Raw genomic sequence first — 26,068 nt, 5'->3', positions numbered from 1 at the left:
CAACAAAAAAGAAAAGTTGCATTTGTGAGACCATGCTGATGTGGGAGATTTGGTTAAAGGCAAAAAACAAACATTTTCAAAACAGAAGCGATGGCTATGTCATCAATGAAATATCAGTGCTGACCGTTCAGTGCATGCGTATAGGTAAAAAAATAATTTGGATATGTCTGTTGCCACATGTCACCATGGCTACACAATGGATTTATATTCAACTGCAAATCACTAGCTGAAAGGATTTGATTTTTTTGAATCTGAAAATTGGAATATAGGTCATTTAAACTGGGTCAAATGAACATAGAGTGATACTTGATGTCAGATTATTTTCAAAATGACCACCAGCTAATCAGTTGAGACATACTTAATCTAGCTAATATCCCGATTATTTGATGTTAGGAAGAAAGTAATGGCTGAGGATTATACATGAACAGTTGATACTGTGTGAATGAGAGTCTTTTGAAGCCAGATTATGAGGGTGGGGCCATCAGTGGTCCTTAAGGCAACATCCTCCTATTTATATGCAGTAGTGCTGATGTGGAAAAGTGGATCTGTTTGTTCACGATAACGCAGCTAACCAGTGAGAGGCGGTGAGGGAGACGTGGTATAACCCCTGGTGGACTTTTCTACGTGTTTTATGGCAAACTTTAAAGTGAGATCCTCTTGTTTAAATTTCCTGTTAAATAAATCATTAGGACACGTGTAAAAGTTACCACAGGAAACACAGTAAATACAAAATCCTGACCCTCAAATTGACTTGTCTGAGTTAGAGAATCAAGGAATAAAAGGGTTTCTGTGCTCAGATTTAATGTAATTGTTAACTTCAGCCCACTGAAAAACATGTTTAACCACAGAAAACCATTAGGAAAGATTTCTAAGTGTCTTGGTTATGGCGTCATTGCAGCAGTACCATGTGTCCCTACGGCATGTGTTGCCGTATCATTACTATGCAAACAAAGGAAAACTGCGGCGCTCACAGGAACACCGAACTGCAGACTGGCAGCAGCAACAGCTCCTGCCGACTTTATCTCGCTCATTACACGAGTAACTAGAGATTTTTCTCTGCTATATATACTGCCTAGCAAACATGACCCAGCAGCAAAAAGCAGCATATTCCAACCCTCATATTGATTACAGACAGAAGGATAAAGAGTATGGCATCTGGAGGCACAGTTGGGTGTTGATGAACATATCCCCTTCGGAAAACAGTGTGTGAATTCAGCAGAAACTTTTCTTATGCGCCGTGCACCACAACAGAAGCTTTTTCTTCCCCCAAACAAAGAAAAGGGGAAAAGAAACGACCTCTGATAAAGGGAAGGATATTCAGTGTTATCTATTTTAAATTAAAACTGAAACCACAGCTCCACTTGCTCCGTCGTCAGACAGTCACTCACTTTTAGGTGTTTTGTTTTAATCCTAAAGATAAGGGGTTATGTTTCTAGACTCAGCTGCTGCAAGCATGATATGTTTACTACTAATACTCCTTAATGCACTTCTCATGCTGTTTTATAATGGAAAATACTTTTTATTTTAAGCTTAGTGTCTACATTTTCACTGATAATGTGTTGTGAACACTAGAGAGTATAAATAGTACCATATGCTATGAGACGTTACTGAGTTTATCTTATTGTCGCAGTTCTCTAATCCAAGTTTTAAAGACTGTATTATATAATGCACATTTCTGAGCTCTTGAAAGTGCCTACAATAAAATAATCTGTTTTTATAAGCATGTGAATCAGTTAACATCCATGTGTATGGTTTGATGTTTACCTTCTCTGTTGATTCTGATAAGATTAAAAGTGGAAGGAAGACAGCGTTTGTGTAAAAAAAAAAAAAAAACATTCCTGTATTATCACATCTCATTGCATCGTTGCAAGATAAGATAATACCAAAAATAAAAAGGTGAGATTTTTGGCAACCATGTGTCGCAGCGTCGAGTAACGGGCTGTACCAATACAAAGTTAAATCACATTGCCTGACAACGCCACCTCGGGAATTTCACCCAAAGAATTATTTAATATCTCTATCAAGACACACAAGTTCGTTTACTCAAGGCAAGAGACGTGAAATCCAGATACTTTATAAAAATAGGTTTTATTACACAATGTTTTAAAAGAATACTAAAAACCAGTCATGAAAATAAAGAGCAAAATAAATAAGGGGCAGGAGCTGTAGCGTACTGGTGCAGAGGGGAACTAGTGAAGGGAGTGGGAGTCTACAAAAATGAAAGATATTAACGTAAAAATAATTAAACACTCAACCACACGTGGCAAGCACACAGCACACAAAAGGGAAGGACTCCACCCAGGTCACCAACACCACCACCGGCCTACAGCAACTGCAAAACAACCAAATTGTTACAAAAATAATCATATAATAAACATGCAAAATAAGACAAAAGGGCAGGTAACTACTACACTTAAAACACTGCCCGAAATGAAATAAACAAGGTTAAACAAACACTGGTCCCAAAGACTGTTGAAATAAATTAATTAAAAGAAAACGGCACTGTATCGCCACATTTATTATCGGGGTCAAGCCGGGAACTGGGCGAGACTTCAGGGGACCCCAGCAGAGCAGACAAGCACCGCAGCGAGGGCAAGGCAGAAGAGCAAGCAAGCAAGTGGGAGAGCAAGCAAGCAACCAACTGCAGCAAACAGCAACAGGAGACGAAACAGCAGCGGTGGCTTTAATCAGCTGGTGGTTCTGACGTCACACCACCGGGGACTCCGTCAGCTGATGAGCCTTCCTACTTCTAGTAGGTTCACACAGGCATAGAGTGAGGGAGAGAGGAAACCTGCACGGTCACCAGCATTTGTCCGTGACCACACTAGTGTTCAGCCAGCGTGGATAACAACCATAGTAGAGAGAGAGAGCTACACAAGAGATGCTAATTCACGCAACAGGAGCACAGCATTTAGTCGCCGCTCTGAGAGGCAAGAACATCCGGGGCGGAAATGACGCAATGGGGGAAGTGCAAGACACAGGGAAAGCTGCCACTTATATACACAGCTGGACCAATTATGGTTGGCTACCAGCTGTGTTGATTAAGGGCAGCTCCCTCGTTCTGCTACATTCTACCCCCCCTTTCTGCATCGTCGTCCCGACGATGAACAAACCGAGAGCAGACTAGCTCCAAGGTCTAAAGATGGCCTGAACTAAGTTGGACACCGAAGCAGAAGGAGCAGCGGCTCCCACTTCGACTGAACGTGGGAGGTGGTGAACATTAGGGTGACACCCAGCGGTTGACCGTGCCGTCCGGCGTGGCGCCTCCTGGCCGGGACTGGCACGACCGGCTCGGGAAACAACCCCAGAGGTGGATGCTCCACTATGTGGAGCCAGAGATGAGGATTCTCCTGCAGAGGAGGTCACTGTCACGCCACCCTCAGAAGAAACTGGGTCAGTTGGTCTGGTGGGGGGTGGGGCAGAAGAACCCCCAAAGGGCTGTTGCCCAAGAACTACCAGATCATACTCGAAGGAGCAGCTATCCTCAGAAGGGGGCCCTTCCGAGGACGAAGGAGCAGGAGAGGCATAACCAGGCAAGTCCATGCCAACCACGGCCTTCAGCATGGTGCGGTGAACCCGTTTGACCTTAGTTAGGTCCTCCACTGGCGCAATGGTATACACAGAGCCACCTTCCGCCGGTGCCCTCAAGACCTCATACCTTACTGAGCTCCACCGGTCCCGGGTCTTGTGTGGCCCCCTAGCAGTGAAGTCACGCAGGAACACCACTTGACCCTCCCCCAGTGGCAGGTCTTTGACACGTTGGTCATGGTAGTGCTTCCTTCGGTCTGCTGCATACTGCAAGCGCTCCCTTGCGCCTTCAAACGCCATCTGCAGCCGAGTCTGGTGCTCCTGGACCCACTCGTGAACCGTGCCGCCAACAGGTCTCTCAACTCTACCCAACAGGAAGTCTACGGGCAACCTGGGTTCCTGGCCAAACATCAGGAAGAAGGGAGACTCTCCAGTAGCCTGATGGGGAGTTGTGTTGTAACAGTACAATACCTGAGGCAGGCACGAGTTCCAGTCTCTCTTCCGAGACACCGGCAATGTGCGTAGCAGGTTATGGAGGGTGCGGTTAAACCGCTCACACTGTCCATTCCCAGCTGGATGGTAAGGGGTGGTACGCGTTTTCACAACACCGTACAGACTGCAAACTTGCTGGATAAGCAAGCTCTCAAAGTTACGGCCTTGGTCAGAATGTAAGCGAGCAGGAACTCCAAACTTATAAAACCACTCTGACACAAGGATCTTAGCCACTGTGGGGGCACGCTGGTCTCTGCTAGGGACAGCTATTGTGTACTTACTAAAGACATCTGTCATCACCAAGACATTTTCCACACCATTTTGTGCAGGCTCTAGAGTGGTGTAGTCAATGGCCAGGATTTCGTTGGGGCGTGATGCTAAAAGATGTCCCATGTAGCTGTGAGCTGTTGGGTGAACATTCTTAGCAACCTGGCATCTCTCGCACTTTTGGCACCATTTGGCCACGTCAGAGGACATGCCAGACCAGTAGCACCGAGACCGGAGGAGCGCCAGTGTCCGCTCTACTCCCTGATGCCCATGCTCCTGGTGGACCTTGGTCAACACCTCACTTACCATTGCACCCGGCAACAACAGCTGAAGCACAGCTTCAGCACCGTCCGACCGCAACACCTGGCGGTAAAGGATACCATCCTTCTCAACCAACCGGTCCCACTGCCGCAACAGAGCCAATGCAGGCCGGGATACCTGGGCTCGCTCCTCCTGGCTAGGGCGCTGCTTCTGCCTCCAAAATGCCAGCACAGTCTGGATGACAGGGTCAGCCTGTTGAAGGGCACACATCTCAGGGGGGGTATGTTGTGGTAAGGCTACAATAGCAGCTGTACTTACGTCAAACTTCAACCCTAAAGCTTGCTGCAAGGACTGGGGCATAGCAGTGCCAGGAAGCATTGCTTCCACAGTCTGGGGACCAGGGGGGTGCTGACGAGAGAGAGCATCAGCATTTTGGTTACACCTCCCTGACCGGTACCTGATGTCAAAGTCAAACGATGCAAGCTGGGCAGCCCATCGCTGCTCAGTAGCACCCAGTTTGGCCGAGGACAAGTGGCTTAGGGGATTGTTGTCTGTATAGACAACACATTTGTGACCCAGCAAGTACTCCCTGAATTTTTCAGTCATGGCCCACTTAAGGGCCAAGAACTCGAGTTTCATGGAACTGTAGTTCTGCATGTTCCTCTCAGTGGGCCTCAAACCTCGACTGGCATAAGCGATTGGTCTTACTTTACCTGCCTGCTCTTGGGAAAGCACCGCACCTAGACCACCATGGCTCGCGTCGACCTCCAGAATGAAAGGGAGGGAGAAGTCGGCGTAAGCCAGCACAGGGGCAGTGGTGAGCTTGGTTTTCAATGCTTGGAAACTCTGTTGGCACTCGTCCGTCCAGCACCTGATAACCCCACGCTCAGACTTCCTACCAGCCTGAGTGCGACCAAATTCAGCCACTGCTTTGTGCAGAGGGGCCGCCAGTTTTGCGAAACCCTCCACAAAACGCCGGTAGTAACTGGCAAAGCCCAGGAATGACCGCAACTCAGAGACTGTGGTGGGAACTGCCCAATTGGCTACAACTTCTATCTTACTTGGGTCAGTGGAGACACCCTGACCAGAAATCACATGACCCAAGTAATTTACTTCCCGCTGGAAGAAGGAGCACTTGCTGAGCTTGGCCTTAAGGCCCTCAGCCTGAAGTCGGTCAAGCACCACCTTCAGCCTGTCCAGATGTTGTTCCACCGACGATGAGAAAACCACAATGTCGTCAAGATACAATAGCAGTGACTGGCACTGCTGGTCACCAAAGATGCGCTGCATTAACCTCTGAAAGGTACTGGGGGCGTTGCAAAGGCCAAATGGCATTCTGTTCCATTCAAACAGGCCAAACGGTGTACAGAAGGCCGTCTTTGAGCGGTCTGCCTCTGTAACTGGCACCTGATTGTAACCACTGGCCAAATCTAGTGTAGAGAACCAGCAGGCACCAGACAAAGCATCAAGGGACTCATCAATGCGTGGTAGAGGAAAGGCATCTTTTCTGGTCTTACTGTTAAGTTGCCTGTAGTCAACACACATGCGCAGACTACCATCCTTTTTCCTCACCAGCACGATGGGGGATGCATAGGGACTGCTGCTCTCTCTTATTACCTGTGATGACAGCAGCTGGTTGATGTGCTCCTTAACAGCCTCATACTCTGAGGGTGGAACACGCCTATAGCGTTGCCTGACAGGAACATCATCAACCACAGGAATGTCATGAGAGATCAGGTTGGTACAACCCAGATCTCCATCATGAGCTGCAAAAACACTGGAGTACTGCCTTAACAGAGACCTCACCTGACCCTGTTGCTCCACTGAAAGAGCCGACAGGTCCAGGCCCTCCAGCTGCTGCGGTACCGTGGGTGAAACTGTCTGGGAAGACATGGTAGCCGTCTCTGTTTGCACCTCAGTGACTCCAGATGGGAGGCTGACCACGTTAACTGTGTCCAATGTGCCAACCACAGTGCGGGGATACAACACGATGTCCATGGACCCTACATTAACCACCGGTATGTATGCTGTGCCCCTGATAACCTTAACCAAGGCAGGGGAGGCAAGCAACCCCGCAGGCAAACCAGAGTCCAGGGGCTCAAACAACACTGTGGAACCTGAAAACTGTGCGGAACAAGTGGCTGCCACAATCTTCATGACACCACCAGGGATCCGCCAAGCCTTCTTACCCCTGACCTTCACCTTCCCTGAACTGTCCTCTGGGGCTGCAATAGTAGCACGATGGCACCGCTGCAGTGCCTGCACAACAGGCCCCGGAGCCTTAACGACACAGGGCTGGGAGAACAAAGCCACACCATGCTGACCAAAGAGCTCATGGTAGCATTTGCGGATCACATTCATCCCCAACACACCAGGCACTTGCGCAGGCACACCACCAGGGGGGTCCCTTACAACCAACACTCCACAACGGGGCATGACCTTACCACAAAGTTGTACCTCAAGCTCCAAGTAGCCGATATATGGGATTGCCAAGCCATTAGCAGCTCTGAGCTGCAGCCAGTGACATGATCGGAGGCGCTCCGGACCCCAAGGCTCAAAATGCTGGCGGAAAAAGCTCTCGGAAACAGTGGACACCATGGAACCAGTGTCCACTAAGCTGGGGACCTTCACCCCACCCATGTCCACATCTAAATGGGGACAAGAAGAAATCAGCTCAGTAACATCTAAGCTACTCGAGACATCTTGTGAGCCAGTAGCAGCCCCACCCAAACTGTGACTCTGCAGTTCAGTGGGCACTAGTTTTCCGACACCGAAGCAGAACGAGGTCGCCTACCAGCATGGGTTGGGGGTTGCGAAGGAAATTGCGAGCGAAGAGGAGCACGCACTCCATCACAATCCCTTGCAATGTGACCAGGCTGATTGCAGCGCCGGCATATTATGGGGCCAGTACGAGGTGGACGACTGTGCTGCTGGAAATTCTGCAGCTGAGCAATACTTTCAGTTAATTGACTGAGCTGCTCTTGCTGACGCTGTAGCATCTTTCTCATCTCACCCATCTCAGACACTGGGGGTGAAGAGACAGCACACTGGGGGCCACCTTGAACACCATACTGGACACCAAACACTGAGGGGACTGAATAACTGCGGCCCCTTGCACCGCCAGGTAAACCCTCCCGCTCCCACCGGATTGCCTCTGCCCTGATTTCAAGCAAGGTGTAGTCAGGTTGCCTACGCACTAACTGCTTCAACTCACGCCGCAGGGAACCATCCAACACATATTCAACAAACTGATCTCTCAGAAGAACTTCAGCATTTGGCATGCGAATGGGTGCACGCTGCTTCACCTTCTCCATGAGGCCCATCAAAGCGAGGGAGAACTCCTGAAGAGTCTCTCCCTCCTGCTGCCTCCTGGAGAAGAAAGCCTCCTGCAGAGCGACATAAGACTCTGAGCACCCGTAAAGCTCCTGTAAAATGGCAAATATTCTGTCAGGGTTCTCTCTCTCTGTACCAGGGCGATACTTTATCTCCTCTCTCGCTTCACCCTCCAGGTGGTCAAACAGGAAAAACGCCTGGTCAATCCGGGACAAATGCCGGGCCCTCATACACGCCTGTACTTCCTCCACCCACTCACTCAACCTCATACCTGTTCTACCTCTGAAGGTAGGACACTTTCTATCTCGGGGCACAAACACTAATCTCTCTGCTACAGGGGCATTAGGAATAGAAGAGGCAGACGGTAAAACACTGGGGCCAACCTGTTCCTGTCTCAAACACTCATTATCAGCCCGTAACTGGGCAATCAAATCTCTAAGGTCCTGTAATTCTTCCTCCATAGCTGCAACACAACTCACTACACTAAAGTAGTGACTTACAAGTGTAAAACCAAACTACAAAAGCCTAATCTGTTACACAAACCTTCACCAGAACTAAGATCCACCGGGAACCACTGCTTTTTCGTCTCCTTATGCTGCCCAAGGTGCCTACAAGACAGACAATGTTTAATGCATAAACACAACAAAAACAACGACAGACAATGAAAACACAGTAAGTAAAAGGAGTACACGTCTTTGCCGTAGAGTAAATCCTGCCAACGACGCCAAGTGTCGCAGCGTCGAGTAACGGGCTGTACCAATACAAAGTTAAATCACATTGCCTGACAACGCCACCTCGGGAATTTCACCCAAAGAATTATTTAATATCTCTATCAAGACACACAAGTTCGTTTACTCAAGGCAAGAGACGTGAAATCCAGATACTTTATAAAAATAGGTTTTATTACACAATGTTTTAAAAGAATACTAAAAACCAGTCATGAAAATAAAGAGCAAAATAAATAAGGGGCAGGAGCTGTAGCGTACTGGTGCAGAGGGGAACTAGTGAAGGGAGTGGGAGTCTACAAAAATGAAAGATATTAACGTAAAAATAATTAAACACTCAACCACACGTGGCAAGCACACAGCACACAAAAGGGAAGGACTCCACCCAGGTCACCAACACCACCACCGGCCTACAGCAACTGCAAAACAACCAAATTGTTACAAAAATAATCATATAATAAACATGCAAAATAAGACAAAAGGGCAGGTAACTACTACACTTAAAACACTGCCCGAAATGAAATAAACAAGGTTAAACAAACACTGGTCCCAAAGACTGTTGAAATAAATTAATTAAAAGAAAACGGCACTGTATCGCCACATTTATTATCGGGGTCAAGCCGGGAACTGGGCGAGACTTCAGGGGACCCCAGCAGAGCAGACAAGCACCGCAGCGAGGGCAAGGCAGAAGAGCAAGCAAGCAAGTGGGAGAGCAAGCAAGCAACCAACTGCAGCAAACAGCAACAGGAGACGAAACAGCAGCGGTGGCTTTAATCAGCTGGTGGTTCTGACGTCACACCACCGGGGACTCCGTCAGCTGATGAGCCTTCCTACTTCTAGTAGGTTCACACAGGCATAGAGTGAGGGAGAGAGGAAACCTGCACGGTCACCAGCATTTGTCCGTGACCACACTAGTGTTCAGCCAGCGTGGATAACAACCATAGTAGAGAGAGAGAGCTACACAAGAGATGCTAATTCACGCAACAGGAGCACAGCATTTAGTCGCCGCTCTGAGAGGCAAGAACATCCGGGGCGGAAATGACGCAATGGGGGAAGTGCAAGACACAGGGAAAGCTGCCACTTATATACACAGCTGGACCAATTATGGTTGGCTACCAGCTGTGTTGATTAAGGGCAGCTCCCTCGTTCTGCTACACATGGTTTGAAATTAAACTAAAGTTCACTGAGATATTGATTAAAACATTTCAAACAAGCAGCATAATGAAACATCAACACAACATTGCCTCTGTAATAATGTGCTAGCGATCAATTCCACAGGGAGCTCAAGTCTATCAGATCGGGACTCTATGGAGCCATTTAAGCTATAATGAATGAAACGATTTCAACAGTTACAATGAGAACATATCACATGAAAAAAAGATATAGTTCTTAACAGGCCATTCGGTATACCGTTTGTCAAGCCGAAGGGTGAATTGGTGCTCCAGCTGTAGTCTGCTGCTTACAACTCTGTTACAACTCTCATAACTGTCATAAAATCAATACCTTGGCATTTGTCCAAAACACCTGCCAGCATAGTCCGAAGGATGGGAACGTGACCTGGAAACAGGACATTTTGTGCCCTCAGCTCTGGCTGGAGTTGAGGGCTGTTAAGAAATAAGTGCAGGGAGTTTCCAGCCTGACAACAGATTAGGCTTTCAGCAGGAATCTGGGAATTCTTGACTCTTCCGGCTTATTATGTCGACTTAACTCGACTCGGAGTTCCAAGTTGTTCATCACACAAGCAGCTAATATCAATCAGCTGATATTGCTCTCCAATCGCTTTTCCTCTAACTCTCACATATCATCATTTTTTTTAATACAATTTTATATTTATTACAGAACCACTTGGAAAAAAAACTTCTCTCACTCTCATCAGCTGCAGGACTTGTTTCGGGCACTAATTACATTTAAACTATTCACCAAACATGCAGAATATGTATCTAATAGCCAGCTGAACACTGAGATTTTAAATAAACTGTAGTTTTAATTATCAGTTCATCAACAAGATAATCTGCAACATACTCCACCCAGGCGTGGAAATAGACATTTTGTTTGCCTGATATTTATTTAAAATGTTTGTATGAAAAGCTTTGGTGAAACTATTTGCCAAATATCATATCATAAACTTTGTTGTACTATGACTGACCCAAGCCCCCACGCAGCCTCCTATGCCGACAGACGTCCTTTCTCAAGCCCCAGTGATAGGATGGATCTTTCATTACAGAAGTATTTTGTGAAAATATGAAACAGTGAGTTAATTAATTTATAAACATCTTTACCTTTTTATTTGTATAGACGACAGGGTTCTTTTCTCCTCAGTACCGTATCTTGAACGGACAGCAGAGAGAACCTTTCAATATTAGTGGCCACCATTGTTTCTCTTCCCTGCTTTGAATTTGACCTATACATTTAATTGATAATAATTAAATATCACAGAATGCAATTTGCATGTTTACCTATGGGACCACCTCTGGAGCAGCCAGACCGGTCATTCACTCATTCACTTGCTCATGAATTGGGTCTTACATCGCTTTAATTCACAGCTATTTCTACCAGTAGAGAAAATATTAATCTGCTCGCAACCTGGCAAGCTTTGGACGTTATGCATGTTACATAATGGAGTGTCCAAAGCCAATATTTAAAAAAGAAAGAAATTAAGATGGTTGCAGAATAACCAACATCTTGGTTAAACAAGTTCTTTTGGTAAATGACAAGAGCCATTCACCGGTGTTCCTACTCCACTGCACTGTTTTGGATGTATTTTGTTGATACCTGTCTTGTGGTTGTCCTGCCTACATCAGATGATTTGTGCACGATTAGCCAATGTCTCCCAGAGGCAGTTTCTTCTGCATATGTTGGTACTGGCCCCTAGAAATCTAAGTCAGGTCCAAAGGAAACTGACAAATGTTTTGCATCGAAGAGGGAAACGATTAGGATGGCTAGCCAGTGGTGGTCTCAGTTTGGTGGAAGTCCTCGGAGTGCGTGGTTAACCTGACGATTGTGAACGTAAAGTGCTCCTTGCTAAGTCAGAGACCCAACACCTGCACTTGATCATGTTGTAGTTTCCAGTGTTGTGCATGAACAAGTTCAAATGAACGCGTTCATTTCTGTGAGAACGTTGAACTGAACGCAACATATTTACAAATAAAGAACTTGAACTTGTTCATTCTGCAGATCATGAACTGGAATTTGAATCGTTTAGATTATGTGAGTTTGAGCTTCACTGTTTAAGTCCAATTATTACGGAATACATTTCAACAGCGGGCGGCGCACATTTAAAATACTCGACGAGACCACGACTTCACACTAAATTACCCACAATGCAGTGCACACACTAGCATAGCAACGGGCTCCAGCTCCATGGCAACGGCGGCCCGAGCCCGGTGCAGTCTTTATGAATGACAGGTGAAGAGAGAGATGATGCAGACGCAGCGTCAGCGAGCCGTCAGATGATGATCCTTATCATTATCAGCGGGAATTTTACACATTGTGTCCCAAAGAGTCCGACGGTAGAAATCTAACCTTTCTGTGCAAATTATGCCCACCTGCGCTGAGAAAACGAGTCTGAACGTCTGCCTCGTCAACTTCAAATTGTAAACGTCATGTGGAGTTAAAGCATCCGTCCAGTGTGAGAAAATATCTGCAAGTCCTTGACAATCAAACAAAGTCATCAGGAAAGACCAAGAAGACCCAACAGCCCCAAACAACCCCAGTCTCACTGCTGCACCTTCAGGGGGTTGGTTTACCTGCAACAGGTTGACAAACTGATAATGGACTACATTGTTGGAGAATTACACTCTCTAAGTAAAGTTGAAAAGCCACTAGAACAATACATGATTGCAGTGAACAGTTTTAGGATAGTCTGGCGTTTCATTCGTACTTCTCTCCTAAAAATATTGAAATGAACTGAATTTGAACTAGTTCAAAATGAAAATGGTGAACTATGAGCGTGAACTGTTCATTTTTAAACTATGTGAACTGAACTTTGAACTAGTTCATGAGAAGTACAGTATGAACTTGCACAACACTGGTAGTTTCCCTGTTTAATGTCTCTACTCTACCCATCACTCACTGTATTTATTTATTTATTTATTTTATGTATATTATACTGTTGCTGCTATTACAAGTACATTTCCCCAGTGTGGGATACATAAAATACATCTAATCTTAACATTGCCTTTAGTCAGTTATAAACTGGTCCTCAGGTTTCCTAAAAGAACAATGTCTGAGGGCTCTGAAGGAACTAATGTGGACAGAAACTAGGTACTTGTACTGTTGGTTCACTTTTTGTTCCATTTTAAAAGAACAACTTTACTTTACTTTACCACTGAGACCAAAACACAACATATGTCCCTCTCTGCTGTGCTTCACCACTACCCACAAATCCCCCACTATACTTAAAAAATGGAGAAGTATTTACAGTCCTCCTGCCTCCAGTTTGGTCCAGCAGCCATGCTTATACATGTTGAATATTTTCATTTAACATGAAGTTTTCTTGGAGATGACAACAAAAGTATCTGTCCAATCCCTCTCTGTTATGCTACTCATGTAATTCTTAAGTGACTTTTAATCCAAGTCATATTTTTAATAAAATCCTCTTTCACAGCCTGCCCACTCCAAATGAATGTTCTTTAATGTGCTGTTAGGTGAGTCATCAGTAGGAGGAGAAAGTTGCTAGACGTCCTTGGCAAACATAAAAATGCAATTTTTGTCAAACAAGTGTTAATAGCCAAGATCCTGCTTTAACATTTAGCAGCATGTTTGAGATCCGGTTCTCGTTTCATAACCAAAGCAGCACATTACTGCTGATATCCAGGTTTTGTTCTGGGTGACTGTTCGCGTCTTTTGGAACATAATTTGAAGTGACAGTGGTGTGAAAAAGGTCCACAGGCACGCAGACATCATATTTACAAGCATGCACTCTGTCTTTAGACAAGCTTTGCATGTGACTGTCTCCAAGAACCCCTCCCGATTTGGTCATTTCTGTTGTTTCCATGACAAAACGGCATTTGACATTTTTTATTTTGTTTCTTTTTCTTTTTTCACCCCAAAAAAAAGGATTTTATTGCTGTTGGAAGGAAAAAAAACACATTCTCTCAGCAGCTGTGTTTGTAAGTGTTGTCACTACGATGCCTTTAATGTGTTGCGCCAAGGACTTCTGATGACCTACTGTAAAGACAGCAAAATCAATAATTTGATTATCAAATCATCGAGGAATGACTGATGAATTCACACTCAAACTGTGTGTGGTATACATAGCTTTCAAACCAAAATTCCTCAAACTTGTTTAATATAAAACAGACGATTCTTTGATTCATGTATCCATATTTTAACACAAGTTCCCGACAGCATGAACCAGCTGCTTTTTTTGTGCTTTTTGTTTTACATTCTTGATTTGAGTCGATCCAGTTTTCAACCGTTGCCAGCTGCTGTCTGAAAACAAAAGGAGAGGGAGGGAAGAAGGAAAAAAAACTCACTACACGCCATCTGCCCAGAAACAAAGTACAGATAGCGGCTGGCGACCTCAGCAGAGCATTTAGAAGCCTCAGTAAACAGGCGTCTCCCTCAGGAGCTGGAGGAGACCAAAGTGAGGTTAGATGGGAATGGAGATGATTTTACATTCATCAGATGACTGGAAACATGACCTCATATGAATATGCATCAGTAATCCCATCGAGTGGATGCATAACAAGTAACTACTTGATGTGAAGTGGCAAAAAATAGAAAACTGTTTTTGTTTTCATCTCACACAAATTTCAATGTATTTCTTTTAATATACAAAGCAGATTTTGTAAATATTTTCCATTCAAATTCTTCATTATAGGTATTCAGGTTTTCCAACTTACAGTTTCCTTTGTTTTATCTGTTGGCACAATAACACAAACCAAGGAACACAAGGAATTCTGAGTTTGTTATTATTGTCACTCTGCCAAATCTAAATTATACAGACGAAGTATCACAGAATTAGTTATCAAAATTCTCAGAAAACTGAGCAGTATCTCTGCTCTGAGACACTGCAGGGTTCCTCCAAGGAACATGAACAATTCCCTGAAGAGCTTGAGTGAACAATAATAACAGGTAAACACGTCTGTCTTAACCAAGCAGCATTTTTAAATGTTTCCTTCTCCTCGTGGCTGGGGGTCGAGTTGACGGGGGTGTTAAGCTGAGCAGCTTCCTCTCTCATGGTGCGCGCATTTCCTGCCAATGATGCAGCCCAGTCCTGAGCCTGGCGAGCATGTCAGCGTTGGAGGAATCTTGATAATGTGGCTATGAAACACTGCTGAAGTTGTGGATTTATTAATTCCAGGTGTCACTGGGAGAAGTTTTTAAAACTACCAGGTAAAAGATGATGCCGTTGTTGTTAGTAACCCTCAGTTCTCTCTTACTGTGGCCCTGCACAAACTCGTTCAGTAGCTGTATGGCCCCTTTTCATGAAATGAATGTATGTTGGGTGTCTCTCTCTTATATGTACAATACTATAACCACTGGACTTGAATTTGATTCTCAGAGTTGTTTTTTAGCCCTTGCAGTGTGGCGTAACTTCTATAAATCTGGTTCTCCTCATTATTCCATTGCAACTGAGGTTCGCACCTCTAAGTTCAGCTAATTCTGGCATCAAGAGGAGATACATTTATCTACAGAAAGGACAACAGTTAGCTAGTGAGGTATTAGAATCATAGCAAGATGGCATGGTGGAATCGGCGATGCGTAACTGAATTATAGTGGGACTATTTAAAACATTACAGTATTTGGGTCAGAGGCAGATTGAGCTGCCATTAAAAGAGCTTTCCCCTTTTGCATCCTGAAACTGTGCTTTCAGACCAAATCCCTAGAAGTTCTGAGCAGAAGGATGACGACAATGTTTAAATGTATAATTCCACCCATCAGTGCAAAATGTAGTAATTTTTAAAATATTTGAAGCCATTGTGCACTATTTGTGGAATGCCTTCATCCAAATCTGTCACCTTTCATTACACATTTTTAATAACTACCGTTTTTGACGGATAAATATCCCTTAGTTTGACTGCCGATGAGTGATAAATTTATCGAAAATAAGTCAAATTCACATCTCTCCATGAAAATCTTTATTTATTTTTTGAATTTTCTTGAAGGTGTTGGGTTTGACATAAATATTAGAGCCTATATATCATTACTTTTTGGTTGAAACTTTCTCACATTGTGGCATTCTCCTTTTAAAAGGGTTAAAAAGTCATATTTAATGATTATGTTTTAAAAGGAACACCACTGGGAAATCTTATAAATATGCATATAAACATGTAAAATATTCAATATGGTTTATTAACAGCATGTTCATTTGGCTCCAGCCCTCCAGGCTGTTTCTGTTCTCAGTCGAAGTGATTGGCATTCAGCAAGGTTTTCTGTTTACTTCAATGCATACAAAATCTCTTGAACATAACAAAAAGATGTATTTTTTTTCTCTCATTCAAAAAATGAGCAATAGCATTCTTACAAGTAGTACCGTCTGTAGCAGCTGTATGCTGGACTCTTCTGTCTATGAGGGAAACAAAAATGCTGCAGTCACGTGGGGCTGTTGGTATAGCTCCAACAAAGGTGGGGTGTCGAGCTGCAGGTATCAGTGATTTTCCCTGAGTGGTAGTGGAATTGATAGACAGAGGCACATCAGGCTTGTCTTTGCTGTATTTTGAGCCCCTCAAAGAGATGTGAGGCGGTAAACATTAAGCTGCCTGCGGCTCTGTCATACATAATATTGGTTAAGCTGAGGAAACCCAAGCTTAATCCTCCTCAACTCTGCAAGGCAAAGCAGGGAATCATCACGCAGTGATTATCACATGACAGTGTTAATAGTTTTAATTTAAGTACATCTGTAACTTGGTAAACAGGAAGATTATAGCAGGTGATAAGCAGGAGTTCAATTTTTAAGTTGATTTACTGTTTCTTGTCCTGATTATATTTTAGACGCACAGCCACGTGGGAAAGGAAAAAAAATAAACAGAAATGGGAAACCGGTTTTGTGGGATACAGTACTTATTACTCAACCAGCGCCACAGAGTAACAGGATTCCCTCTCCATGAAGACACTGTTTATTTATGCGTTTTTAATTCCCATCAGTTGCCGTTACCAGGCAAAGACGCCTGCCATCCTTTAACCCGAACTTCTTTGATCATTTTTTGACCTACTCTGCCCTCCTACCACGGCAGTTTATTCACGCGATGATTCATTCGGCACTCCGACGGTATTCATAACACAACCTGGCATACGTTGTATAAGGCTGAGTACAAGGTGTCACTAACGGCAACAAGCAAGTGGGGAAATGGATGATGAGATAAGGCACTGAAGGAGACAGAGAGAGGAGGATCAAAGGTTTAGCAGTTCACTTCACCTCAAGTTGTTTTAGTATTTGACAGATACACTGTAGAGTCTCTAATCCTCTGGGCTAGGATTACCTGTGTCACATCATTGCAGCACTGAAGTTGCAGAGTCATTCTGAATTTTCAACATGTACAGTCATATATGAAAGTTTTTTTTTTTTCTTTTTTAACTGTGTCTGTGTAAAAATACAAAATTCAACCTATAAAATAACTTTTATTCCCCCACTGTGCCATTATTTACTTATTTAACAAAATGGAAGTTTAAAAAAAGAAAGTAATGTAGGCAATACCAAGTACCCCCCACAAGTTATTTTTCAAGAACTTGAAGATCCTTTTGCTGCAATAACTTGAAGTTGTTTGTTGTTTTATCAGTGTTTCACCTCATTTTGGCCCGTTCTCTTCTTCTCAACATTGTCTCAGGTTGCTGATTTATTTAAGTAATTGCTTATGCAGAGCCGTGTTAAATGTAGGGTTTATGTAGGGTAAGCCACTTTTAGGCCCCGTTTACACGAAAACGGAGCTCAAAGTCACCAAAAACGATAATTTCTGAAAACTCCGGCCAAAGTGGAGATTTTCAAAAACTCCGTTTTCACGTTTGCGTCTAAACAGAGGAAAACGGAGATTTAGGCTTCAGAACGTCACATTATGCAACAGAAACGTCACCAGCGTCATGTGGCCACCGTCAATATTTTCTTGTATTTTACCTGTTTTATATTCTAAAGTCACACTTAAAAGTAACTCCACTTCTCTGTCACTCCAAACGAAAGACTCTCGTTCCGTCTTGGAAGTAAAGCCTGAATTATGGTCCCGCGTTAAATCGATGCAGAGCCTACGGCGTAGGGTACGCGGCGATGCGCGCCGTACGGTGTGCTTACCCTACCTTTAATGTCGTAACAAAGCATTTCACATGAGTCAAGGTTTTTGAGTTCAAAAGGATCATTCCAGAACCTAGATTCTTGTATTTTCACCCTATTCTGATGATGCATTTAAACTATCATTACGATGAGGTCTGTGGGGCCTGAGAAGTAACTCTTTTTTTAATTTTTCTATGTTTTTTTTTTTGAACATCTGAGACCTTTATGGTCTGACCTTGAGGAAAATTGGCTTGGCTGCCCATCCTTGAAAAGATTGATTACTATCCTAATTGGGTTCCACTTGTGAAGGATCTATTTACACTGAGGACCTTTACACTTTAGCTGTTTGGAAATTATTTTTAATGCTTTCCAGATTAACGTGCAGCAGCAATTGCTACTGTCTTTCCCACTTGGCATTGTGTTAACGCACACCTGAATGTTCCAGACCAGAAAACTCATATTTGCTTTTATAGACGTCTGCACACTTACCCTGATCAGTTCATGAAGGGCTGCAACACCTGGCTGAACCATCATGAATCCTATGAAAGCAGGAAGGAGCTACTTAGTATATCTGATTGGATTCATTTTGATACATAAACAGTAGTGGCATCAAAAAAAGCTAAATGTTGCTGTTCGGCTGACTTATGCACTTGACTGTATATTTTCAGAAGGACACATATTTGACATATCAACAGCTGACATTTGGCTTGGCGCAGCTCAAAAACAGCCCTGGTGGTGTTTCCTTTTTAAGGTGGCCCAAGAGCCTGCAGGCGACGTTCTCCTCACATGAACTTCTGCCATTTGACTGCTCTGAGTTCCTGTGTTTCTCTCAAGAGGACGTGAGCATTCATCCAGTGTTTGAATTTCATTATGTAGTCTGGATTTGCCAAACTGCTTTAAGGCTTACATGTCATCCAGTGTTGCACTTAAAGGATCTGAAGGCTTTCATTAATTTCAAGTGCTTCAAATCACATTTTATAAATATTGCTGAACAGAAAATACTCGGCAGAGATAAAAATAACCGCCCTTATTTTCTAACGTTGTAACCGTCTTTTATGACTGCAGTCACTCTAAAAGAGTAGGTGACTTTTTTAATCCTGTATGAGTGACGTCTTATTTCAAAAGAACCAATCCAAATGCATTTGATACCATATATATAGTTTGTGCCCCCTGCAGCTGAAGTCTGTGCTTGTTGGTGTTATTCATAAAGCTATATGGTGAATTTTATGCTGTTACTGGAAGAAGAGAAGAGATGTCGAGGGCAGCAGAAAAACTTCATAAGCGTCTTCTGCTACACAAAAGACACCCTGTGCTGTCAAACTGTCAAAACTTACACTTGAAGGCTTGTGATCGACCTGCCGTGTGAGAGTTCTGCATGGCTTTTATGTCTGCAGTGTTTGTGTTTGACTGACTTTATGCTGTTCAGTTTGACTGACTACCCGGAGAAGTGCTCATGTTTGTATATTTTCTGAATGCATCCAGTTGCGTGTTTGGGAGCGTACTCAGTGTGTCTCCTTCTTTTGGACAAACCTCAGTTTCTATTCCATCCTACCATAAGTTAGACCTCTTATTTTCAGTTAGGATCATACTGAACTTAGATTGATCTTTATATACATTTATTTATATCATTAAAACTATGTTTCCACTTTGTGCACTGTAACTGTAAATAAATCCAGAACGCAATGATTTGGAAATCTCATAAACACATGCTTTATTTACAGTAGAATACAGATGGGATGTCAGATTCATTTCAAATTTGCTTACAATAAGACATCTCAAAAGTTGGGAAATGGGCAGCAATTGGATGGAAAAGTAGCCTATGTGCTAAACACATGAATGAACGTAATGCAGCTAATTTATTGGCATCAAGTTGATGATGTGACTGGGTATAAAAGAAGCATCTTAGAGATGCTGAGTCCCACAGAAACAGAGATGGGCAGAGGTTCACTAATTTGCAAAAAAACTTTGCCTGAGTGTGAACTAATTTGAGAGAAATGGGACAGGGATAATAATCAGTCGTGAATTCCTGTGATTTCTGAGCTCTCAAGCGGTACTACGTTTTAAACACACATGATTCTGTCATGGAAATCACAGCAGGGGCTCAGGAACACTTTGGGAAACCGCAGTCTCAAAAGCAGTTTAGCATAAAATCAACAAACCAAGTTGAAGCTCAGTTGTGCGAAGAAGAAACAAATATACGTGATCCTGGAACACAACCATCTTTTCCAGACCAAGGCTGATTAAAATTGGACTGATACAACAGGGAAACTGTCCTGATGTCAGATGAATTGAAATCTGAAATTATATTTTGGAAACCATGGGCGATATCATCATCTGGACAGGAAAGGGACCATGAACATGTGGCTTGCTGCCCGTGTTCAGTTCAGAGCCTGCATCAAAATAAGAAACCCGTCCAGACGTTGTGTTTTTCAAGGAACATGTTCTTTCAGCAATCAGTTCAAAAGCAGACGAAACAATTTTTGCACTTGTGGTAAAAAAAACTAGACGCTGTACAAATATGTGAAGAATCTTGAAACAAAAAAAAATACCATAAAGTAGACAGACGGCTATTTGGCAGCGTGAATCCTATATCAGGACAAGACAGGACAGGACAGGACAAGACAGGACAGGAAAGGACCCCCCAACTCTATAACTCAATAATCCTGCTCCAACTTTTTACATTTGAAACATATTCAATTAATGAAATATATGTGTTTCAGTCATTCAAATGTCCCAATGAAGACTTCAAATGTTCTTTTAAATTATAGAAACAACGAGGCACCTTGGCATCTGAGCTCCAGTCATGCATTAATGAAGTATTTTGATCCTTTGATTAGGCATACGTAGCGATATTGCGGGTGATGAACATATTGATCCTCCTCCCTTAAAATCAGAAGCTAAAGCTGGAAGCAGGGGAGGGGGCGGCATTTCAAGAGCGGCAGGGATCTTGGCGGGTGAGAGACATCAGAAGGCATGTGAGAGACATCAGAGACGAGAACCTCTTGCTTCTTAAATACACATATGCACGAGATGGAGTAATGGAATGCAGAGGGATGAAAGAGAGCTGAACTTTTTTGTAATAAGGGTTGAATCCACACCATGAGTGAACACCTTAAAGTCTATGACTGTCAGTAAATATTGGAACTTTAATTGTGCTTTGCTGTTTCACTGCACAGGCTGTGCAACTAAAGAGAATTGAATGGAGGGGGTGTGAGGAAGTTTCTATTTACAGATGGAGAGGGTGGGAGCTGCGTGCAGTCAGCCAATTAAATATAGATGTTGCAGATTCAGTTTCCCTTACAACTGTCATATGTTTTTTTTTGCTTTTCAGTTTTCATTTCCTTCTGCAGGGATCTGCAGTGCTTTGTTTTAAGCATTCCTTGGTGAGACTAAGAAATGTGTCGTAGCCTCTGCAGTAACAGTGATGTGGCCCTTCTGGGACTCCTGGGTTATTGGGATTCAGCTCTTAAATGCAGGGCCCGCCAAGGCTCCTTTGATTTTGGGGGAACTGTGCCCTTCACCACAGGAGGCTACTCTGATATGCACATTTTAAAAGGAGGAAAATCAATTGAATTGAACTCCCAGTGAGCTCAGCTTTTGTCTAGATTTCATTCATGCTCACAAAGAAATGTTTGATTTGCACATCGCTATACAGCTTCAATTTAGGAAGGCAAGGAGGGAATAAAAGTGCATAGATTATTATTTTCTTTGACTTGGCGTTGCACAGATAAAACAGTATTTTTATGGAAATTACCACAAAAACAACATTAAAATGTGTGTATCATCAGTTTCAAGGACATTCAATTTATATATATATATATATATATATATATATATATATATATATATATATATATATATATATATATATATATATATATATATATAAAATGTATGTATGTGTGTATCTTTGAAACAGAGGATACACACATTATACAGACTAAATGTTTACCCTTTTGATGCGAAAATTAGTCAGATCTCTGGATTTCACTTTTATTTCCAAGGACCAGTACCAAAGGGATGCAGAAGAAACTGCCCCTGGTCACCATTGGATAGGCAAAAAACCAGTCAGAAAAACAAAGCATGGTGTAGACCAGGGGTCGGCAACCCAAAATGTTGAAAGAGCCGTATTGGACCAAAAACGCAAAAAACAAATGTGTCTGGAGCCACAAAAAATAAAAAGTCTTGTATCAGCCTTAGAATGAAGGCAACACATGCTGCATGTTTCTATATTAGTTAGAACTGGGGGGAGATTTTTTTTTTCATTATGCACTTCGAGAAAAAAGTCGAAATGTTGAGAAAAAAGTTGAGAAAAAAGTCAAAATTTTGAGGAAAAAAATCTAAATTTCGAGAAAAAGGTCGAAATGTTGAGAAAAAAGTTGAAATGTTGAGAAAAAGTCAAAATTTTGAGAAAAAAGTCAAAAAGTCGCGATTAAAAAGGAAAGGGAAAAAGGAAGAAAAAAAGGAAAAAAGGGAAAAAAGAAGAAAAAAAAAGGTCAAACATTTTTGAAAAAGCTCTAGGAGCCACTAGGGTGGCTCTAAAGAGCCGCATGCGGCTCTAGAGCCGCGGGTTGCCGACCCCTGGTGTAGACATAGCAACAGCCAGACTGGAGGGGTGAAAGGGAGCATAACACTGGATATATCCACCTGAATTAGTTCTCATTTTAGAGACTACCAACTTTTTCAACGTTTTGTTAGCAATTCTGTCACCGTCTCGCTGGCTTTCACAGTGGCTCGTTGATGCTCCTGTCGCACAAAGCCGACCACTTCCACGTTATGATTGGTTTGGTACAGTCTGCACCAGTGGAAATGGCTGTGAAGTGGAGGTTACCAGGCCCATTTTCAAGAGAACTTATGTGAAATGTAGCATGGCCAGGCTATATTTTAAGTAAATGTCAGCTACAAATTAAAAAAAAAAAAGTAAATAACGGTACGCATTTTCAATAAATAGCCATGTAACCTGTCCACTATGGAACCTAAATGGTAACAGGCTGTGTATGACAAGAAAGATAAGTACAATAAGAATTTCACTTACTGCCAACATTAACGTGACTGAAATCTTACATATTTCCCGTTACTATTTACCTTTACAGAAAAATCCTTCAGCTGCAAAGATGCAAAGCAGAACATTTAAAAGTCCTAATCAGGGCAAATGAATAGCTTGACAGCTGAAGGATACAGTACATCCAGGATGGAAGTTGAAGGATATTGTAAAATAAATTAAATTGTAAAAAAATGTCTGTTTAAAAAGGGGGAGAAGGAGAAACGAGTATTTCTCTTTCAAAAGGATTCAACACACACCGGAATGTTTTAGATAGAAGGATTCAATTTAACGAAAGCTCTTTTTTGAGTTTAGACAGATCCACTGAAATCTCCATGGTGACTGAAATGAGCTTCCTGTATCACCAATGATTCTGCAGTTTACCTTCACGTGTGGCTTCAGCCTCTAATGGCAGATTCATGTGACAGAATGGTTCCCTGGTAGGTGTAATTACTAAATGCCTTCACCCAGGCATTGGATTTCACACCGGCGACCCACCGACTTTGTCTCAATTAGCCTTCGACTTAATCTGCTCTCCTTTACTGAGCACCTCACACCTCAGCAGCAACAACAAGAAGGATGTTTGCACCTGTAACACAGCGGCACTATCAGCTCAATCCATGGCGTGACTTTGAAGATTTGTCACTGAAGCATGAAGATGCTTTGAAGTGTTGGGGATTCTTTTAAGTATGTGATGCGCAAATTTAGTTTTTTTTTCCTACTTTGTCAAAGTGTTACAAAAACTTTCTGTTAGCTTTGAACATTTGTGCAATAAGTAGGAAAGTCAGAAGCATAAACATAGTATGATGGAGATTTGTATCATCAAAGTGTGTCCCAGAGGTGTTTAAAGTGCAGTTTTCAGTGAACATATCCTACAGGTCTTCTCCCACTCAACCATCTATATTATATGGTATTTCACCATCATCTTCTGAAAGAATCACAGAAAGTAAAGTTCCCAGATTGTCTTTACTTATGATCTTCTTTCAAACTCTCTAAATCCCAACGTTGGCAACTGGAGTGGTGGTAGACGTCAACTTTAAAAAGTAACTTGTTCTAGATCTTGAATTTATTCTGTGGTTTTGAAGTGCAAATCACAGCATAATCAAAGATTCAATTTCTGAAAAGACACTTTAAAAAATATATCAGAACTGAATATTTATAAAAAAGAAAGTTTTAAAAGGATGTCAGTAACATGACAGTAAACAAAAAAACACAAAAAATGCAGCACTTTAAAACACACATTTTTTTAAAAAAAATTACATTTTATAAGACACCATATCAGACAGCTTATAATTCTCAATAGTTTAACGTTCCATCACTGGGATTTCTGAACTGAAGCGCCGTCTGAAATATCATTTTAATGCTGTGTTTTCTGGTGTATTTTTGTTTTTATCATCGTGTTTTGTCCAATGACTGTGCATTTTTGGCACCTCGGGTCTGCCGTAGCACAGCTCACTAACAGATCACTATGTAAAGACTTATGACATGAAACAATAGACAAGAAAACAGATTTTTTCTGAATCTCAAGTGCTTTAGTCCTTGCAGCTAAATTCCCGCAAAATTAAATAACCATCCATATTTAAGTGGACCGGTCGATCGGTTGCTCAATCATTGGCCTTGTTTTTTGACAAATAGGATTGGCCATCTCGGGATCTTGTTCACGAGTGAGGGAACGATGGAGCGGGAGATTGACAGACGGATCGGTGCAGCGTCCGCACTTATGCCCTCACCTATGGTCATGAACTTTGGGTAGTGACCGAAAGGACAAGATCGCGGATACAAGCGGCCGAGATGAGTTTCCTCCGCAGGGTGGCTGGACGCTCCCTTAGAGATAGGGTGAGGAGTTCGGTCACCCGGGAGGAGCTCGGAGTCGAGCCGCTACTCCTCCACATTGAGAGGAGTCAGCTAAGGTGGCTTGGGCATGCGGATGTCTCCTGGACGCCTCCCTAGGGAGGTGTTCCAGGCATGTCCCACCGGGAGGAGACCCCGGGGAAGACCCAGGACACGCTGGAGAGACTATGTCTCTCGGCTGGCCTGGGAACGCCTCGGAGGAGCTGGAGGAAGTGTCTGGGGTGAAGGAAGTCTGGGCATCCCTGCTTAGACTGCTGCCCCCGCGACTCGGGAACGGATAAGCGGCGGACGATGGATGGATGGATGGATTGGCCATGTGAGGACGCAAAATGACCTCATAATATGTGTGCAAGATAAAATCACACAATGTTCAAAAGAAAATGACTCTACTAGCAAAAGTCTGTATTTATTGTGATCCTCCTTAGAACCAAGTACAGACTTTAGCATCCCCTTCTGTTTAAGTTAAAGGGATCCAGGTTCCTCTATTTGCTGTGTGTATCAGACCAGAAAATATGCATGGATGTCATAAAACATAAAACTAAACATAATTTAAGAGTAGAAAACAGTTTTTATTCATAAATGCTTTGAGGATGCTTTGGTGCTGATGCATTTACTGTATGCATTCATCAGGTATGATACATTTGGTCTTACGAGGTTAATATTCATTTGTGGCAACGGAAGAGGATTCAGAGTAAATTTAGCAAATATTTGGCACTTGGCAGAACTGACTTTGGAAAAAACTGAAGGACAAACTGCCTGCTGAAACCTGATGGGCATAAAAAAGGAGCGCAACAGTTTGGCCAGCTCTCCACATCTAGGTTGACTCTCCCTCGCTGTTTGTGTCAAATAGGAATTTAATGAATTTCCAGAGAGCTGATTGATCATGTTGCTTCCGGCATCAACACGTGCTCGGGCCAGCTTCACTTCGCAGCAGATGGAAAACTTTGTCTCCGGGTGCATCCAAGCCATCACACTCTGCCTCACCACTATTCAAGGAGAAGCTGAATGGAGAAGCTTCCTCTCGTGGAGCAGTTTCAGCGCCAAATGGTGTGACAGACTGGAACAGCTGCTGCCGGACACGGCCTCTCCTGACACGCAGGTCACAGCAACACCACAGATGGCTGACTGCTAGCGATGTCCTGCACCATCGGAGGAGAGGCAATACCAAATATATCTTCACTGTTTCCTGTTTGAATGTGAGCCAAAAGCAGAGGACACTACATTGTGCTCACATGCATGGCTCTTAACGAAAACAAATGACACAAAATGCAAAAAGTAAAAAAAATGCTTATTTTGAAAACATTATACAGATAATATTCCTCCTTTCTTCACGGCAAGTCTATAAACAAACCCATGAATTTTAAG

General features: G+C 43.0%; 1 protein-coding gene across 6 annotated transcripts in view; it reads left to right on the top strand.

The window, feature by feature from the left end:
• The window catches only part of LOC133422991 (RNA-binding Raly-like protein), a 175,847-nt gene that overhangs the window by 37,427 nt on the left and 112,352 nt on the right, over positions 1–26,068 (top strand). The gene's annotated exons all lie outside the window — the stretch shown is intronic.

The sequence above is a fragment of the Cololabis saira genome, chromosome 22 (genome assembly GCF_033807715.1).
Source record: "Cololabis saira isolate AMF1-May2022 chromosome 22, fColSai1.1, whole genome shotgun sequence".
NCBI classification, from domain to species: Eukaryota; Metazoa; Chordata; class Actinopteri; order Beloniformes; family Belonidae; genus Cololabis; species Cololabis saira.
This window is presented reverse-complemented; position numbering and strand designations above follow the sequence as displayed.